Here is a 21,589-nt window from a genome sequence, read left to right as displayed (position 1 = left end):
GTCTTATCTGCTCACTGCTGTCCAGCCTTCTGCACCAATAAGCATTGCCATCACTGCTCACACCACCTATTAGCTATCTTACCTGGGCCAAAACTTTTCTTTACTATCTATGTTTTGAATAACTTTTTTGTCCAGGGTAGGACTACTGGGGCCTCCACAGATCACAAGATGGGTGTAAGTCCCTACCAGCAGTTGATAGATCCCCTCCAGTGACTGATACATAGTGAATGGAACCAACAGAAGATTCATCTGACCCAAGTGTAGTGATCATGTAGGCTTTCACTGCAATGGTTACACAAGCCTCTGTTCATTGTGTAGTGGTCTGCCACCTGTTCTGCTGATCCCAGGAGGTGCCAAGTGTCACACAACCCACCAAATTTTTCCTATGGATAGGCCATTCATATACTAAGACTGGTAAACCCTGTAAAATGCAATGGCCATCTGCAGTTAGGAAGTTTGTATTAAAAAAAAAGAAATTGTTTTCTTTGTAACTAATAGTACGGCCAATATATTGTTTTTGGCATGAACATTGTATTGTATAGATAACCCCTTTACTTTCACATGTTAAAGTTTCATTGATAGTATATTCAAAGTTGTTTATAGTTGATGTAGGGGTTGTTATTTTTCTAGAGAATTTTGCAGTTAAACAACCTACACAATATCTGCACCTAAAGAATCATTACCCTTTAAATTTAACCAGTTGTCGCCATTTTTCCTCTTATCATGTATTTTCACTGTCAAAACAATCTTAAGTCCTAAATTTGGCCCTTCCTATATACAAAATACAACATGGTTTATTTGGAATGATATCTGATAAGATTTTATCATCCTTCAATAGATCCCAATGTTAAAAAATGTTCTTCAGCACTTTTTTATATCCTGTGTTAATTGGTATTAACAGTTTTATATTATTATCCTTTGTAGTATTTTCCTTTATTTGTTTTATTCTTTATTAATATATGAAATTTATGTTTTTTTGTTTCTATAAGTCATTTGTACCAAATAAAGGGGTTTTTCTAAGAAACAGATTTTGCCTTGTATCCATTTGAAGTGCTGAATAATTGTATTATTGAGATTAAAACTTTTTTGATCTCTGCGACAATTGGATTTTAAAAATGTTGGGTTGTCATACGAATCAATATTAACAATAAAGCTTCATTACAGACACTTCTGATAACTGTTACAACTGATCATTGTAGCCTAGGACTAAAGTACAATAAATTACCAATATCCAGAGGTCCGTTTGTAACTATGAGTCGTAACTATGAGTGTTCTTAAGTAGGGGACCGCCTGTAATAGAGAGAAAAGGTAACCATATTGCTGGATATATAGTGTGAATACCTCGCAAAACAGTGTCCCAAACTAAACACACAAAATACATAATGTGAATATTTCCCATCCCGGTATGTAATAGATCATAAACTAAAAACATTACAAAATTCATAGTGTAACTATTGGCCCATATAAAGTGTTAGTAAATGCCAGATACAATACAATAAAACATGTGATGTGAATGTTGCCCAACAGAACTCATGAGCCCCTAGGGTGGGCAAGGCGGAGTTTATCCCACGGAATGCAAGGAAAATTCATGCTTGGAACAAGATCAAAACAATCCCAATAAACAAGGAGCTCTCTATTTCATCATAGACATACAAAAGGTCCAAGGGCCCTCTATGAGCTCACCCTGGAGGTGAACCCCAAACATACTATGGATGAGGTCAAGAACCTGGTTTCAATAGGCACTTATATGTGTAAATATTTTTGTAGTTGAGAATTATTAGGCATATCTAGCCATGCTTTCATATTAAATAGATTTGCTTCCCATCATTAAAGTTTAATACAGTTGTTCAGTTTCATCCAACTCATTATAATTCATTGGAACATCATAACAGGGACTGGTTGGCCCAATGAACACAGCGATAATCATTCACTATGCATACATTATGATGTTGACTGGGTCTAATTTTTGGACTATATCTGAAAATAAATTTTAATGAGTTGCCACTGTCCAGAACAAAGTGCTAACTATTAAAAACAAACATTTTTCTGTGCAAATCAGTATTGGGCAAAATCCATCAGCCAAATACTATTGCATTGCAAGTTTCAATCTATCATGCAGCAAAGATACTTTTCCACAAAAGATCATCAACAAGTAAACGTTGTTGATACTCAAAGTCTACTAAAAAAATAACATCTTAACCTTATTCCTGAAATCACCTCCAGAGGGAACACAAAGTTTAAGCAGTACACTGATCTTAGTATTATTTTTCAGATCAGCTTGATTCTAGGTGGTCTCACATATTGGCCCCCCTAACAATAACAAGAAAGTCCAATATCTCGCATGACATCTCAAGCTGAGATTTCCTTATATGGCATATATTTAACCCTATATATGATATAGAAATTATGTTGACTTGATGTAACAAGTCCATTGAGAGTAAATTTTTCCTCACTATAGACATTATTCAACAGTCCACAGGATCATAATTATATGATTACTGGGAGCCCCTGTAAAAATACACAATCTTTTTTACTCTAATCAATAGCAATCCACAATTACATGTACAATAAACTGCAACATCCCCCACCGGGGCCTAGCCTTTTTTTGTGGTCTGGAGACAGTTGGGGCCCAGAATACAATATGTGTGAAGAACACATTGCAGATGTTTCGATACATCTGCAATGTGTTCTTCACACATATTGTTCTTGGCATACTATTGTGAAGAACACGTGTCTTCCGATAGGTTAGCAGATGTTCGAAACATCTGCAATGTGTTCTTCACTGTGTTCTTTCAATGTGTTCTTCACTTAAATGATCCTGTGTTCACTGTTTTAATTGTATTCTTCACTGTTCTTCACTGTGCTTCGTTAACTAAATGCTCGATCTCGAGCTGGCGAAAAACTAATCCGAGCAACGAGCCGTTTCGAGTACTCTAATACTCGAATGAGCATCAAGCTCGGACGAGTATACTCGCTCATCTCTAGACATAACCTACCTTTCTACAGGTACGGAGCAGTACGGTGCCGCACGTGTGCGCGCCGTGCGGCCATTGCCGTCTATGGGGGATGTATAATTGCAGTATATACGTCCCCCATTCGGCAGTGCAAATGTAGCCTTACTCTGATTTTCTTTCACCTACTGTCAGGACAATGTATCCTGAAGCAATAGAAAGAATTAAAACAGATATTGAGGGAGGAAGAACAGATAGATATGCATTATATATATATATATATATATATATATATATATATATATATATATACAGAGAAGTTATTTTGAGTTCATGCAGACCTGTTATATGATTTGATCTGTTCTCATGACTATACTCATTACAGATAATGGTATTCTTTCCTGCCTAATAAGACACAAAGAAAGAACTTCCTATTCACGCACGACCAGCTGAGTTAAGAGTGGGAGGGAGACATCTTTGAAGTTGTTTACTGATGCCCTCATACCTTATCCTCTGTGATTATCAGGCAGCAAATCATTTCTAAAGCTGGGTTCAACACTGTGCACTAACACTCCATTATCATTTATTTAACATAGTTGTAAAAAAAACATCTCAAATTACACTTCAAGTTACACATTAACAAGGGGACAGGCATTGGTCCTTTATTTACAGATGCTGTACTTACATCCATCAATGTAATTACCTCCGGAGGTTAATCAAGATTCTTCCGTAACATTCTGCTTTTTTGTGCCATCCTGCTTTTTCCATTGAAATGTGGCTTCTGAGGGGAACAGAAAGTATTTCTATATTATTTATATATCTGCTTTGTGACTGTGCATCTTTCAAGTGTGTAGACTTTTTTTTGGATATCTCTATTTATCTTCTGTAAGATGTTTCATATTTTCAAAGCACCGTGTGAAGATGCATTTCAGCATCTAAATACAAGGATGTTGTGAAAGATTTTGGGGGAAGCATACAATAAATTAGAGGGTATATTTTACTATTTTAAAAAGCTGTAGATCTGTTCAAATAGCCAACGTTTTCTCCTCACAGGCTGCATCCACACTTGGGGGGGGGGGGATTTAACAATGTGTCTCAGGTTCCGCCAGTCCCTAGCTGGAAAACACTTGTCTTTTCCTGCGCCAGATTTATCACTATAATGATGAATTCTGGTGCAGGATAAGACTGTCGGTTCCTACTTTAGACCTACTTTTAGTTGGTCTAGACCAGTGGTGGCGAACCTATGGCACTGGTGCCCTTTCTGTGGGCACCCTGGCCATCCCCCCAGCACACCAGACAAGACTCAGAGAATCTTCCTGCAGTTCCAAGCAACTTAAAAGATGCTGCTTTCAGTCGTATTTTGATACTTCCTTCGCTACTTGGGACTGTAGGAAGAGGGAGAATTAGACAGGGTCGAATTATCTTTGAAGGACCTCCTGCTGGCCCCACGATTCTCTGTGTACAGTGGGTCACTGGAAAGAAGCTAAAATGATGCAAATTTTCCATCTTTCTACTGTGTTGCTGTCCTCAGGAGGCCAATATGATTGAAAGTTGTTGAACAAGGAGCAATAAGTTACTGCTTTCATTTTTGATTGCCACCTCGCGATAAATAAGGGGGGTTTTGGGTTGAAGTTTTGTCACTCGGCCTCTAAAAGGTTCGCCATCACTGGTCTAGACTGTGCGACAGAACATTGGGCGCATGGACGATTTCCCACAAGCCACGCCCATTTCTCTCAGGGGCCATGCCCCCTTTTTTTGTACAAGTCGGGAAAGTGCCAAAAAAGGTCTAAAAGCCTTGATAACTGTGGTGCAAGGCATTTTAGACAATGGGGGAGATTTACTAATTCTGGCGCAGGCACGACTGTCGGCATCGGACATAATTCTCCGGAAAGCACAGCCTGATGTATTAGAGTGGCACAATAGACCAGGAAAAAATGGTCAGAGAGCAAAATTAAGGCGCAGTTCATGTAAATGTAATACAGCAGCTGAGGAGAGGAGATTTCACCAAATTGTTAACTTTTGTTAACAGTCCCGCTACAAAACGTAATAGTTAACACAATGCTAACACACATGTTAACTATATGTTAACAAATAGGTCCACTGAAAGCTAACATGTGAGTTAACATTGCGTAAATATCAAATGTTAACAGCAATGTAAATACGCAAATCTCCTCTTCTCAACTGTTGTATTGCATTTTGAAACGCAATAAAGACAGCAGGTGTGAACGCAGCCACATCTGGTTGTTTGTGAATATCAATTTTTATATAAGGCTGGGGGCCTTATATTCCTGGATAACGCCTTTAAGATATAGCCAGACATTGCACCATTTGCACATGCCAAACATGGGCCCAGCTGTGACACCTAGGGGGGATTTATAAATGCACTTGCGCCACAATTCGGGAGCTTTTGCGTCTAAAATCACCTTGCAGCACAGTTATTAAGGCTTTTAGAACTTTTTTTTGGTCACTTTTCTGACTTGCCTGATTAGGGGGCATGACTTTCGGGAGATGGGGTGTGACTTGGCGGAAATCATCCGTGCGTCCAAAATTCTGGCGCAGTTTAGACAAACTAAAAGTAGGTCTAAAGTATTAACCGATTGTCTTATACGACACCAGATCTGGCATAGCTGTTTTCCAGCTAGAGACTGGTGGAACCTGAAGCACATTGTTAATTCCTCCACACACACACAGTCTGCTTGCAACTACTATCTACAGATATTGGAGGAGGAAGGCTCCTTTCACACTTGCGTTTTTCACACGCATGTTCTGTATGTGTATTTGATGTGCACAACTTGCATTGAACTCTGACCCATTGGTATAGATTTATTAAAGCCCCTGCACCAGTTTTCTGGCTGACTTTGCACATTCTTTTCAGTGCAAACTGTTTGCACAGTTATTTAAGAAGTCCTAGACACATTTGTGTCGCAGCTGCTATATACTGCACTGAAATGGAACGTGCAACACATTTATTATACAGAGTCTGACAGAATTGTGTTGCACACCCTGGGGCACATTTACTTACCCGGCCCATTCGCGATCCAGCGGCGCGTTCTCTGCACAGGATTCGGGTCCGGCTGGGATTTAAGATGGTAGTTCCTCCGCCGTCCACCAGGTGGCGCTGCAGCGCCGAAAATAATCTTAACGCCCCGGAATGCACCATCCCATAGAAGGTGAAGGTGAGCGCTCCCCAAGCGACACATTTTCGGTTTTTAAATGCGGCGGTTTTTCCAAATACGTCGGGTTTTCGTTCGGCCACGCCCCCCCGATTTCTGTCGCGCGCATGCCGGCCCCGATGCACCACAATCCGATCGCGTGCGCCAAAAACCAGGGGCAATTCATGTACAAGCGGCGCAAATCGGAAATATTCGGGTAACACGTCGGGAAAACGCGAATCGGGCCCTTAGTAAATGACCCCCCCTATGTTTAAAGTCCTCCAAAAAAAGTTGGTGCACTCTTCAGAGCAGTGCAGAGTGCGCCAGATTCATGAAGAACGTGCGCCACAGTTTGCACTATTTTTGATAAATGTGTTTTAGTGGGTTTTGTCACAATTGCATTTTTCTTCACGCACATTTTTTTAATGCATGTTAGTTTTACAAGTCTAAGGCCCCTTTTACACGTGCGTTGCAGATCACATCAAAGTCTGATCAGCGTGCAACAGGGTTTGGTGAGTAAAAAACTGACATTTTTCAACCAGTTTTTAATTAACCCAACAATACAGACAAACAAAGGATAACCTATTAGTGCTAATACCAAGTCTCAATAAGTACTGTTGATGCCCTATCAAAAATGATTTCTTGACTCATGATGAACCCATTAACTAATGCATACATTTAGGAAAATTCATACACCAGATACTATGAAAAATGTATTTATTAGATATGTGTTAAAATATATATTTTGTTTCAGTAAAAACAAGATAACTGACAATGGACGCTCAAGATAATGACATGATCATACACAACTGAACTAATACACAATATATATAATACATATTTATGAATATTGTATATTAGTTTATTTGTGTTTGATCATGTCATTATGTTGAGCATCCATTATTTGTGGTCAGTCATCTTGTTTTTACTGAAACAAAATATATTTTTAATACATATCTAATAAATACATGTTTTATAGTATGTGGTGTATGGATTTTCCTCCATTTTTGCATCAGTAAATGGATTGTTCAGTTTTCAGTCAGCGTTTGCTCAGTGTCTCAGTTTTTGACACTCGTTTTAGGGGCTTTTTCAATGTGAAGATATGTATATATGTATGACTGTGGTCTATCTTTAATATGGCAATTGATCAGTGAAAAATACATTGCACTTCCATGTGTTCACAATTGGAACCTTTCTTCTTACTCACCTTCCGTTCTTTAAAGGTGCCTGGGGCCCACCAGTGAAATTGATACTGACGCTCCACCCAACTGCTACATAGAATTATTACCCATATCACAAGAGTTAGGCTATATTCACACTGCCGTTGCCCGCCTGTACCGTACCGTAGAAGGCAACGGCAGTGCACGGGGAGAGAAGGAGGAGGTGAGTGCAGCTCACCCCCGCCCCTCTCCATAGGAAGTAATGGCGCACGGCTCCGTACTACGGGTAAAGATAGGACAGGTTCTATCTTTTTCCCAGGAACGGAGCTGTATGGTGCCGCACGTGTGCTGCACCATACCGCTCCCGTAGGGCGCCGTGCGCCCATTGCCGTCTATGGAGGACGTATATCGGCCGTGTATACGTTGGCCGTATATACGTCCTGCATACGTTAGTGTGAATGTAGCCTTAAGGGAAATTTTAGGTACAGGTAGGGAGGCAGTGAAATAAAGAATACAGAAATTCACCTTGCCTCTTTTCCAGTGCACAGCTCTCGGTTTGTAAACTGAGGCTACAGTGAGAATATCAGGACATTATTGTTGTGGATTTATAGGAATTACCCCTGGTTTCCTGGCTTTCTGCTGCTGGCTGGGCTGTGGTCAGGAGGATGTGAGTGTCAGATCCAATGTTACCAATTAGTGACTGATGACCACATATAGAATTACTGAAGATAATAACCCTACATACGCACCTACATAATACAACACAGGAAATAATGGAATCTGGTACCTCACAGATGACATGTCCTTTGGGTTCTGACATGCATAATGTCTTCTCTTTGTCATGAATTATTGCTGAAGAATTTTCCACAAATTTTTTTGATGCCTTCAACTCTCAGTAGCACATATCCACACAGTGCAACTAAAAATACCACAGTCACTATTAGAAGAACTACAACACACAGCAATTTCCTTATGAACACATTAGGGCACATTTACTTACCCGGTCCGGAGGAGATCCCGAAAGTGCGGCGACAATGCACTGTGCCACGATTCACTTACATTTGTGCGCTTGACTTGCTGAATGTGTCGATTCCCCGTTCAGGTCCGCCAGAGTTCACCATCTTCTTCCTGGTGCATGTAAGTGCATGGTTTGTGACTCAATTTTTAAGTTAAATCCCGCAGTTTGTGCGAATCCATCGGATCGTCCGATAGCCCGCCCCCCGATTTGTGTTGCATGAAAGTGGGCGCGTTTGCACCAAAATTCGATCGCCTGTGACACATTACCTTTTTAATGGGCCGCAAATCCGAAATCGACAGAATATCCGACGTTTGTGCGGTGCCATTCCCTAACCACTGAACCATTGCTGAGGTGCACTCTAAACTATTTAAAATTTAAATCACTACCTTGTGAAAATCTGCAGAGAGGAAGATTTACAGTCTGTGACCTGCTGCTTCATTTGACTGTGTGCCTTTAATGAGACTGTGAGTTTTGTTCAAGATTTCTGTCTCCATGAGTGATCCCTGGCCTGCTGCCATTAACACCAAGGGCCTCCCCATCACCATCTGCCCAGGGATTTATCACTACACATACACTGGAAGTGTCCTTGGGGGATCCCTTCCCTACACTGCAGCCTCCCCATTTTCTTGAATATATGCGCTGGACTTGATGGGCGTGGATTAGGCCTGTAGTCCTGGACCAAGCCAACACTACAAGCCAGCCACTCATGTCCCAGAGAATCCAGCAGCTCCTGTGTTCAGACCCAGGTGGGTTGGCGCTGCAGAAACACATGTTGATGGCAGTTTAGGGTGGAAAACCACCTGACAGGTTCCCTTTAATTGGCATTTAAGTATTATTTTTGTTTAGTATTCTTTTTACGCCATAGCTCTGACATTTTTAAGATCCAGGAGTGAATCAGTGTGTCAGGGTCGGTGGACCCCCTGAACACCCACAAGTGTTGACGTAAGCCGACACCTGGGAGCAGAGTCTAAGTTGCACCCGGCATTCACCATAGCCCGCCACAAAGAGGGTTGGACTTTCTGCGGCAGGATACAACCAGGTTGCTCCACAGGTGCAACGTTGCTTGCGGTGATGGCCAAGGCAAGGTACAGAATCGGCAAGCAGAATTGGAGTTGTGGTCAGGCAGAAGGTCAAGACAACAACACTTTCGAGCAACCGCTCACTCACGTGGACCTCGAAGAGCCGTGGGAAACACCTCTGTGGAGTCCGGTGCACGTATCCCGAATGGGCTTGTCGGAACGCCCAGGCTTCAAGACAGGCTGCACAGGATTGGAGTCGGTGACGTAGCAAAAGGTCAATGCAGACAGGAATCGAGGTCAGGAACGTAGCAGGAGGTCACAATGGATAATGCACAGGAATCACAGGAAACTGATTTCTCTAACGCTATGAGGCAGGGGTTACAGGAAGAGGCTGGCTATTTAGGTCAGCGGGCAGCGAGTACCAATTAGAGTCTCAGCGGACCACAGGAAACGTCACTGGAGTGCAGAGTAACCAGTGCCTGCAACCCGAGATATGAGTCACAGTAGCACCCACGACAATCCGGTTCCTGTTCTATCAATGATTACAAATTCTGGGACCAACAGAAGCTGAAACCCAATCCACCACCTCTACTGTGTGACCTGATAGGTCACCTGCAGCTTCACAGTAAGCCAAACAACTATTATTGTACAGTACAGACAGTCACTAATGTGTTAAAAAATGTTTCAGGATTGTTGTTTTTGCATCTCCCTTACATTTTATATAAAATGACTACCCGTAGGGCATCATAATCAATTTAAGGAAATGCTAAAAAACATCCAAACATGTTCACACGCTCTGTAGTTATTGAAAATGAATGATACTCTTAGCCTTTTTTCTGTGGCCATACATTGTTGCTAGTGCTGATCCTATTAACACAGAACGTCAGTAGAAGGAAACCACACTGAGCAGTGGAAAACATCAGAAGACTGCATGAGGTAGGAGACTCTTTTCTCTAGTGTGCAGAGCCAGAGACCCTTCACCACATGATCACGGGTCACTGAAATATAGAAAAAAAAGCAGTGGACTCCTGCCATGGCTTTCCTTCAAAGAGTTCAAAGAGACCACTCAAAACCAATTGATTTCCTCTTTGGGACAAAACAATTTCACAAGTCCCTCTTTTAGGGTAGATGATTAGATAGATGCAACATGCTACAATGGCTAAAAGAGGTTGCAAAAGAGAACAATAAAAATCTTTGTTATAAGAAAAAAAAACATAAGATTGTTTCTCGATAACCTTCACAATCATTGAGAATGGACATAGAGGATACCAGATAAGCAAACTCGGAAATGCTTGGAGCGAGATAAAAGCAGGGCTTTCCCTTGAAAGGTTACATGTCTAAAGTGAAAAAGAAGTCTTCATGGTCTGTGAACCACATGGATATCAAAATCTTTTGTCACGGTCCAGTAAATTGTATTGTACTTTTGCACTGTATGGACAGGGTTGGGGAGAACAATGTATCTTTTGCAGACAAGGAAGGTCTGTTCCCAATACAATGTAAATATGTCTCAGTGTGCTCTAACAAAGTATCTGTAGGTGTTATTAGCTGCTATCATAGAGGTAACTGGTTCTTCTTCACAGGGCATAACCTACCATAAACATCTGTAATATAGTCAGCTTTCCTAGCAACTAAATAATCATCCAAAAGTATGTCAAGGGACAATACAAGTGCAGGACATCTATAAGGGGTGCGCAGACAGTAATGACTGCATAGCCCACTTGATCCTGGATGTCAGCAGGATGTGAGAAGTTACAGGAAGTCCCAAGTCCTGCTGTCGGCGACCCACATGATCAGCGGCTCCTGTGGACTAAAGTTCACAGGTTTAACTACAATATGGGTTAAGTTTACTGGGTTAAGAACAATATTGTTGACTCTATTAGGGTCTTTTACTTACCCTGGTAAAATTATGTGGCCAACCTAAAATGCCCCATTGGCTGGCAGTTACATTGCTGATGTATACAAACTATATTCTAGTATAACACAGACTATATGACATTGTTATGCGCTGAGCATGGCTAATAGAAAACTTTATAAAAGACATCCTGTCCACATCCAGAGCTGCTTTGGATAAGGTGCTATTTATGCTATATGATCAGGGGCTATGGCCAAAACATGACTTGTGACGTGCAATGTTATTGTATAAAACATAAAACTCTTTGCTTGTAAAATAATGAATAGTAATCAATGTAATTGATGAACATTTATGTCAATTTTTCTTTATAAACCTGATCTTGATGTGACACACTGAGAAATGTGAATATGTGGGTGGAACGATTGCTACAATTTACATATGTGAATAACATGACTTGGATTCATGCTATTTGGAAGAGCTGTGGTGATATCATAATGTACTACATAAATGTACAGTATATATATTGTAAGGGTGCAGGAGAGCAACACAAAACTAGGATTGAATAATACCTTGACCACAACCATCCCTGTTCAATTCCAGAGGGAGAACAAACAACAAGGCAGTGCCCCATGTCTTGAAGTCAGCAGGTAGACTTTGGACAAGTTAGAGACAAGTGGTCTGTCTCAAGAAGACCGGAATCCAGAAAGGACTTTGATTGTTTGATCTCAAGCCAGAGGGCTAAGGAGGGACCTCGGTAGTGCCCTAAGTGGGGGCCAGTTGTATGTTACTTTTCTTCCTGCAATTGTTTTAAAGCCAAATAAAGCCATTTCTTTTCGATACAAGCTCCTACACTATTTCTATGGCACTCAGCATCACAAAGATGTCTGTAAGGTCCCGGAAGCTTCTACCATTGATATTACGTTACCCTCAAATGTTTATACACACATATATATATATATATATATATATATATATATATATATATATATATATTTTACACACGCAAAACTCCTATGATCTATCAAATATTGCACTTCACCATATCATAGTAATCCACATTACTAAGTGCAGATGAAAGCAGTATACACGTAATATGCGACTGAGATGGTGTGATCAAAGGCAGGTTTCAGTTAGTATTTTGATACATGCATAAGGTCTATTTTGAGGGACAGGTGCTGAATAAATACATTATATTATTACTGCTTATACAGCTTTCACATATCTATTCCATAATGGGGATTTCAGGTGCTGAGTTTGTATTATTCACATGGACCCTAAGGCAAGCTGTGAAGGAAAGAATCCGCTAGTATTTCTTATTGTTTAAAAAGCACTATTAAAAAAGTTTTAAAAAATCACCTTTTGTCTAATGTGGACATAAAATGATTCACATTTCCTATAGTCTTTAGGTCCTTACTATGCCTCCAATTTTAAACGTAAAGGCCCACATTTACTAATAGGAAGACAAAGTTACTTACTTACTAAGCCTTACTCTATACAGAGGGCGACACATTCATGTAGACCAAGATCCAGTCTTCAAGAATGTGGCGCACGCTGCACGTGCATGTGCAGGAACTGTGTGCAACAGATTTTTTTCTGGTGCGCTTAGTTTGCACATGCATTTATGTGCAGTCTATGTCCGAATTTTGCCGCAAACTGCTTAGTAACTGTGCCTCAAGGTTTTTTTCACACAAGGGAGCTCATAAGAATAAGTACAATGACCTGTTACATAACATTACTTTACACATTATTCTATTTGTTTTGGAAACATTTCTCTTAGGAGAAAATACAGCTGGATAGGGAGTGCCTATGATTTCTTAATACAGACATGTATAGATTCTATATGCCACATGAATATGTATATACGCAGCAATGTTTAAAAGGCTTAAAGATATCATCAAAGACCATGGTCCGTTTCAGGAACAATAACTGATTAGTAAAATGTACTGCTCCTTTTCCATGTTATAGATGGTATCTTATCTGCAGTTATGTGATCTGACCACTACACAGAGTATTTCTGCTTTGTATTTCATTCTCTTACAGCAGCTGACTTGTGGGGGTGCTGGTCTGACAAAAATAAATACTTCTCACTTGAAAAACATTTTTAACAATTTCTAGCAGACAGGATCACGCATAGATCTAACCACTAATTAGCTCTAAATTTACTTTAATTTACTACTTACGAAAAGTAGGGAACGTTTTAACCCATCATGCATCCCAAAGCTGCCAAAACAAAAAAAGGACATATTTTAGGAAATGTCATGGTCTATGTTGCATGATCGTCACCTTACAAGGTATTACAAGGTAGGAAAAGAGGCATGGTTTTTCCTTGTCCAATCCTGGAAAACGTATATTGCATATTTCCCCGAATCCCCTAGTGGAGCATAAATGGCTATAAGATTCTGCATGCCTATAAGGTGGCCTTAATTGGCAAAGTCTCCATAAGTCTCACTTTTTGACCTTCTAACCATCCAAACAGCATTTCTCAACAAAATTCTTTTAAAGCAACAGGTATAAAAATGCTCAAAAATTTCAAACTGCTCAGTTTTACTTAATAGCTATATACCAATATATAGCACTATAGCACATATATGTATCAGAATTATTTCATTCAGCCCTATATGAGGTAGTATTACAACTGACTCCAAGCTATAGTAAGTATCTGATCATAAAAGAGTAGTATTTCTGTTTGTCAATACTAAGTAAACAAGGACACTTCATTTTCAGGGCCAAAGTTCTAGATGGAGGTGAAACCTTGTAATATCCCTATAGATTGGGGACAATTGTTCTGAATAGAATATATGACCTTGTGTAATTACAGCAAACCTCATATAAGGCTCTTGAAACAAATAATGTTTTGCTTTTGTTATCATGATATTTAATTGCTAAGTGCTTTATTGATTTTCTATCTAATATGCAAAGGAATTACCACTATACGAAAGGTATTTAAGATCTCTGAATGTATAGAAGGAAATATTGATAATTCTGCACGCCTCATTGTTCTGTATTCTCCTCTTGCAATCCCAGCTTTCCAGGAAAAACTGTTATGAGTTAGATAGATATCTTCCACTTGCTGACAAATAACAAATGTAACTAAAAATGTCTGCATTGGATCATCTACTCGTCAACTGATGCTACTTTGGACTAATAACATGTTCTATTCATCATGTGAAGCGTATATTATATAAGCTGACACCTTTGCTTTCTGTATCCTCTATGAGTGCAGAATGCTGCATGCCAGGATTGTCTTTAGGTTACAAGCCTGAAAATCCCTGTTGGTTATATCAGAAGAATTTGTAAGCCACTGTTTTCTTTAACCTTGTTTTTTATCTTTTGCAATGGCCCCAGATCAATGGCCAGCCAAGAAAAACATCTGCTTGTGGGTTACTATGAAGTGAGGAAAGGGGGGCATATTTGCCACCCGCAGGAACAATTTTTCATGCTGTGTCTGACTTTGGTCTGCACTGTTATTTGATATGCATGAGATCTATGCGAAATACTTCAGAACTATGACTATGGTTAGATTATATATAATAAGTATACATTTTTTCTATTCTCTTCTATGAAAGCATACATGCCTGTGTGTACATTGTTACTACCGACGAAGATACTACCGACTAAGATAGCAACATTGTAATGACCATTTAATTACTGGCAAAACTTGTCCAGGAGATGCAAGTTTAACATTTTTTATTTTGTTATTAGTACTTTTCCATTACTTTCTGGAGTAGGTTTAAAATACTAGCATGAAAAGGGATAAGACTTGAAATGGCTATATCTTCTAATCTGTAGCACCTAAAAACACATTGGAGCACTGAGCACATTAACTAAGAATTTAGGAAACTGCACTAAAAGTGCTCTGCCTGCGTATAATGCTCCATGTTCCAGATTTATTAGGAGCTTGCGCCAGAAATCATGAATCTGTCGCTTCCCTGCACTGGCTCGACAGAGTTCACCAACTTTTTTTTGGTGCCCCTTTAACATAGGGAGTGCAACAGACTTTGCATGTAAAATCTGACGCATGGTCCGACTGAGCCCCGGAACGCCCCCTAATTTGTGTTCGCATGGTGCCTAGTGCAGCTGCACCACGAAATGGTTGCATGCGGCACAATTGAGGTGCAGACAATTTTTAAATACCTGTGCAAGCAGTTTAGACTAGAAAGAACATGCAAAGTCCACCAGAAAACAGGCACAAAGCACTTAGTAAATGTGCCCCATTGATATTAAAGAGGAAAATTCAACCTTTAATAAAGCAGGGTTGTGTTTCTTGGTACCACAAAATGGAAATATACACAGTTAAAGGGAACCTGTCACCAGGGCTGTTTTTAGAAGTGCCTAGGTTCCCACAGACATAGTAAAGCTTAATGTAACTGCTTTTACAAAATCTCTGTTTTGGTTAATAAATTAGATTACACTTTACCCGGCTCCCTGCCAGCTTTTAGCTTCAAGTCTTGGGATGTGTGGTCCATGCAGCAGAGTCCCCTCCAAACAAGGTAATCGCTTGCCATGTGCAGAGAGCAGTGAAGGTGGGAGGGAGTAGCAGGGACACTGGTTTTGAAATTGCATGTGCGGGATGATGAGCGATTACCTTGAGTGGATGGGAGGGGACTCAGCTGTATGGACCCCCCTCCTCCCCAGGACTAAAATAGTAATCTGACATTAGGAATAGAAAAAAAAAAACATCTCTTTGACTTTGTATTGTATTAAAGTGGAAGCCCCATAACGGTCCCATGGACTCAGTAAAACATGGAACTTGAATGTAAAATACCACTATGTGCTGGACCCTGCTTATAGTATATATATATATATATATATATATATATATATATATATATATATATATATAGAATCTAATATGGTGAGGACACAGGCCCATTTGCGGACCACAAGTTAATATCATATATATTAACTTATGTAATATCATATGTAAAAATATAATAAACAGCTACCATCAACTTATAATATATAATTTTTAGATAACCATTGTTTAGCATAATACCATAGTTTTAATTGCATGCTATAATTTTAGATATTTAATTTAGTTATTTTATATTTCCATGTTCTGCCTCACAAGGAATGGTCTGTTGTATGATCTGACCTAATTGGTTACAATAAGAGATGAGCGAGCACTGAAATGCTCGGGTACTCGTTATTCGAGACGAACTTTTCCCGATGCTCGAGTGCTCGTCTCGAATAACGAGCCCCATTGAAGTCAATGGGAGACTCGAGCATTTTTCAAGGGGACCAAGGCTCTGCACAGGGAAGCTTGGCCAAACACCTGGGAACCTCAGAAAAGGATGGAAACACCACGGAAATGGACAGGAAACAGCAGGGGCAGCATGCATGGATGCCTCTGAGGCTGCTTAATCGCACCATTATGCCAAAACTATGGGCAACAGCATGGCCATGACAGAGTGACAGAATGAAGCTAGATAGCATCTAAAACATCCAATAATTGACCCTGACACTATAGGGGACGGCATGCAGAGGCAGCGGCAGCAGCGGCAGGCTAGAGAGTGGCATGGCGACATACCCTAAATGGACTCAGGCTTCAAACCAATGGGTGGCAGAGAGGAACCAAAGAAGGTGAGCAAGAAGCGCTCAAATAATATCGGTACATGATAAAAGTTTGCCAGTATATTTTGTGGATTACACAGCAGGGTGGCGACAAAGTTAACATGGAAGCCATGAAAACAACCCAAAATTCTGCCTGACACAGCTCGTTTGATAAGGGGACCATGTATGGAGGCAGTGAACTAGTAGTAGATTAAAGGTGCTGCAGTTAAAACTATGTTAGTTGGATCTTGGCATGGAGCTGGCGCTCCGCTGCCAGGCGAGCTTTCGCCAATCCAAGCCCGTGTCTCTAGGCTACTCCCCAAACAGCACTTCTAAGAACCTTTTGTATAAGATCAAGTGTAGTAGCGTTCTTATAAGTTTAGGATATGGCGGGTGAGGGGAATGTAAACAGATGAGCAAGAAGCGCTGAAATAATATCGGTAAATGATAAAAGTTTGCCAGTATATTTTGTGGATAACACAGCTGGGTGGCGACAAAGTTAACAACTTTGATGTGGAATCCATGAAAACAACCCAAATTTCTGCCTGACACACCTCGTTTGATAAAGGGACGATGTATGGAGGCAGCTATATGGACGACTTTTGGAGGTAGCAATGGAGACAACGTGTGGAGGCTGCTATGGAGACAATTTAATTTGGATAGTGCCTGTATGTGGCAGTCCAAAAAAGTTTTCAAACCAGAGGAGCAGGTAGGTGGCCCTCCAGAAAAATGAAATAGATTGAGTGCCTGTATGTGGCAGTCCAAAAAAGTTTTCAAACCAGAGGAGCAGGTAGGTGGCCCTCCAGAGAAATGGAATAGATTGAGTGCCTGTATGTGGCAGTCCAAATGAAATCTGCCATATGCGCCAGAGTACCAACGCGTAAGAATTCACTCCCCTCACTGGCCTGACTGTCCATTTCCTCCTCCTCCAACTCCTCCAACTCCTCTTCTTCTGCCCATACACGCTGAACAGTGAAGGACTCAACAATGGTCCCCTCTTGTGTCTCGCCAACATTCTCCTCCTCTTCCTCCTCATCCTCCTCCACCTCCACCTCCTCCGATATGCGCTGAGAAACAGACCTAAGGGTGCTTTGGCTATCAACAAGGGAATCTTCTTCCCCCGTCTCTTGTGACGAGCGCAAAGCTTTTGACTTCATGCTGATCAGAGAGTTTTTCAACAGGCCAAGCAGCGGGATGGTGAGGCTGATGATGGCGGCATCGCCACTGACCATCTGTGTTGACTCCTCAAAGTTACTCAGCACCTGACAGATATCAGACATCCACGTCCACTCCTCATTGTAGACTTGAGGAAGCTGACTGACCTGACTACCAGTTCTGGTGGAAGTTGACATCTGGCAGTCTACAATCGCTCGGCGCTGCTGGTAAACTCTGGATAACATGGTCAGTGTTGAATTCCACCTCGTGGGCACGTCGCACAACAGTCGGTGAGCGGGCAGTTGGAGGCGGCGCTGCGCTGCCCTGAGAGTGGCAGCATCTGTGCTGGACTTCCTGAAATGCGCACAGATGCGGCGCACCTTCGTGAGCAAATCAGACAGATTGGGGTATGTCTTGAGGAAACGCTGAACTATCAGATTTAACACATGGGCCAGGCATGGGCCAGGCATGGCATGGCACATGGGCCAGGCATGGCACATGTGTCAGTCTGCCGAGTTGCAGAGCCGCCACCAGGTTACGGCCGTTGTCACACACAACCATGCCTGGCTTCAGGTTCAGCGGTGCCAGCCACAGATCAGTCTGCGCCGTGATGCCCTGTAATAGTTCTTGGGCGGTGTGCCTTTTATCGCCTAGGCTCAGCAGTTTGACGGCACTGCTGCTGTGCCTAGAGCTACCGACTGATGGCGCCATGCCCACGGATGGTAGTTCGGAGGAGGAGGTGGAGGAGGGGTGGGAGGAGGAGGAGGCATAGTAGGCCTGAAACACCTGGACCGAGGTAGGCCCCGCAATCCTCGGCGTCGGCAGTATATGACCAGCCGCAGGGTCAGACTCGGTCCCAGCCTCCACCAAGTTAACCCAATGTGCCGTCAGCGATATATAGTGGCCCTGCCCGGCAGCACTCGTCCACGTGTCCGTGGTCAGGTGGACCTTGTCAGAAACGGCGTTGGTCAGGGCACGGATGATGTTGTCTGACACGTGCTGGTGCAGGGCTGGGACGGCACATCGGGAAAAGTAGTGGCGGCTGGGGACTGAATACCGAGGGGCGGCCGCCGCCATGAGGTTGCGAAAGGCCTCGGTCTCTACTAGCCTATAGGGCAGCATCTCCAGGCTAAGCAATCTGGAGATGTGGACATTAAGGGCTTGGGCGTGCGGGTGGGTTGCACTATATTTGCGTTTCCGCTCCAGCGTCTGGGGTATGGAGAGCTGAACGCTGGTGGATGCTGTGGAGGATCGTGGAGGCGATGATGGGGTTTTTGTGGCAGGGTCCTGGGCAGGGGGCTGACTATCAGCTGACACAGGGGAAGGAGCAGTGGTGTGCACGGCCGGAGGTGAACGGGCTTGTTGCCACTGAGTGGGGTGTTTAGCATTCATATGCCTGCGCATACTGGTGGTAGTTAAGCTATTAGTGGTGGAACCCCTGCTGATCCTGGTTTGGCAAATGTTGCACACCACAGTCCGTCGGTCATCCGGTGTTTCCTTAAAGAACCTCCAGACTTCTGAAAATCTAGCCCTCGCCGCAGGAGCCCTCGCCACGGGAGCTTCACTAGTTGACACATTTGGCGCTGATGCACCTGCTCTGGCCCTCCCTCTCCATCTGGCCCCACCACTGCCTCTTCCAACCTGTTCTGGTCGAGGACTCTCCTCCGTCTCAGAAGCACTGTGTTCACCCGGCCTATCAACCCAGCTTGGGTCTGTCACCTCATCATCCTCCGATCCCTCAGTCTGCTCCCCCCTCGGACTTCCTGCCCTGACAACAACTTCCCCACTGTCTGACAACCGTGTCTCCTCATCGTCGGACACCTCTTTACACACTTCTTCCACTACGTCAAGAAGGTCATCATCACCCACAGACTGCGACTGGTGGAAAACCTGGGCATCGGAAAATTGCTCAGCAGCAACCGGACAAGTGGTTTGTGACTGTGGGAAGGGTCCAGAAAACAGTTCCTCAGAGTATGCCGGTTCAAATGCCAAATTTTCCTGGGAGGGGGCAGACTGGGGGGGAGGAGGCTGAGGTGCAGGAGCTGGAGGAGTGCCGATTTCGGTGACATGGGTGGACTGCGTGGAAGACTGACTGGTGGACAAATTGCTCGAAGCATTGTCGGCAATCCACGACATCACCTGTTCGCACTGTTCTGGCCTCAACAGTGCTCTACCACGAGTCCCAGTAACTTCAGACATGAACCTATGGAGTGTAGCTCTGCGGCGTTCCCCTGCTCCCTCATAAGCAGGTGGTGTCTCACCCCGCCCAGGACCACGGCCTCTGACCCCTGCAGTAGTTGGACACTCACGTCCCCGCCCTCGTCCTCTACCCCTAGCCCTCGGGTTAAACATTTTGAAAATGAGAGTTATAACTTTAATTTTTTTTTAACTTTTTTTTGTGTTTTTTGTTTTTTTTTGTGTTTTTTAGTTTTTAAAACCAAACGATGCTATCCTATTGCTATGGCTATTTTCTAGCCAAGTATGAAAGCACACTGCTATGCCAGATGAGATGACGCTGAGTTATTAAAAAAATAAACGTAAAATAAAAAAGGAAATGGCAGACTGTGCCTAATTGAAATCCAACCCCTAATAAATTTTCCCACTTCGGTCTTTGCGATGGATATGTGCGTCACTAAGCGCAAAACACAGTGGTCGCAAGTCTCACTACAAATTGCTCACAATTTGCTAGTAGATGCACTGCAGCAAGGACAGCCACCAGCAGATCAACCAGAAATCAAATATATATAACGCTACTGTAGGCGTAAGTAAGCCGTTTGGATTCTCCGATGGCTATTTTCTAGCCAAGTATGAAAGCACACTACTATGCCAGATGAGATGACGCTGAGTTATTAAAAAAATAAACGTAAAATAAAAAAGGAAATGGCAGACTGTGCCTAATTGAAATCCAACCCCTAATAAATTTTCCCACTTCGGTCTTTGCGATGGATATGTGCGTCACTAAGCGCAAAACACAGCGGTCGCAAGTCTCACTACAAATTGCTCACAATTTGCTAGTAGATGCACTGCAGCAAGGACAGCCACCAACAGATCAACCAGAAATCAAATATATATAACGCTACTGTAGGCGTAAGTAAGCCGTTTGGATTCTCCGATGGCTATTTTCTAGCCAAGTATGAAAGCACACTGCTATGCCAGATGAGATGACGCTGAGTTATTAAAAAAATAAACGTAAAATAAAAAAGGAAATGGCAGACTGTGCCTAATTGAAATCCAACCCCTAATAAATTTTCCCACTTCGGTCTTTGCGATGGATATGTGCGTCACTAAGCGCAAAACACAGTGGTCGCAAGTCTCACTACAAATTGCTCACAATTTGCTAGTAGATGCACTGCAGCAAGGACAGCCACCAGCAGATCAACCAGAAATCAAATATATATAACGCTACTGTAGGCGTAAGTAAGCCGTTTGGATTCTCCGATGGCTATTTTCTAGCCAAGTATGAAAGCACACTGCTATGCCAGATGAGATGACGCTGAGTTATTAAAAAAATAAACGTAAAATAAAAAGGAAATGGCAGACTGTGCCTAATTGAAATCCAACCCCTAATAAATTTTCCCACTTCGGTCTTTGCGATGGATATCTGCGTCACTAAGCGCAAAACACAGTGGTCGCAAGTCTCACTACAAATTGCTCACAATTTGCTAGTAGATGCACTGCAGCAAGGACAGCCACCAGCAGATCAACCAGAAATCAAATATATATAACGCT

At 42.3% G+C, this 21,589-nt stretch overlaps 1 long non-coding RNA gene across 2 annotated transcripts in view; it reads right to left on the bottom strand.

The window, feature by feature from the left end:
* The window catches only part of LOC140116711 (uncharacterized), a 38,225-nt gene that overhangs the window by 6,384 nt on the left and 10,252 nt on the right, over positions 1–21,589 (bottom strand). For both annotated transcript variants that reach the window (XR_011852930.1, XR_011852931.1), the window contains exons 2-4: positions 13,333–13,372; positions 3,637–3,732; positions 1,226–1,290 (exon numbers count right to left, since the gene is read on the bottom strand). This is a non-coding gene — a long non-coding RNA (uncharacterized lncRNA). The remainder of the gene's footprint in view (positions 1–1,225; positions 1,291–3,636; positions 3,733–13,332; positions 13,373–21,589) is intronic.

Source organism: Engystomops pustulosus, chromosome 2 (genome assembly GCF_040894005.1).
Source record: "Engystomops pustulosus chromosome 2, aEngPut4.maternal, whole genome shotgun sequence".
Lineage (NCBI taxonomy): Eukaryota > Metazoa > Chordata > Amphibia > Anura > Leptodactylidae > Engystomops > Engystomops pustulosus.
Note: the sequence above shows the minus strand (reverse complement) of the source record. Positions and strands in the feature narration are given on the sequence as shown.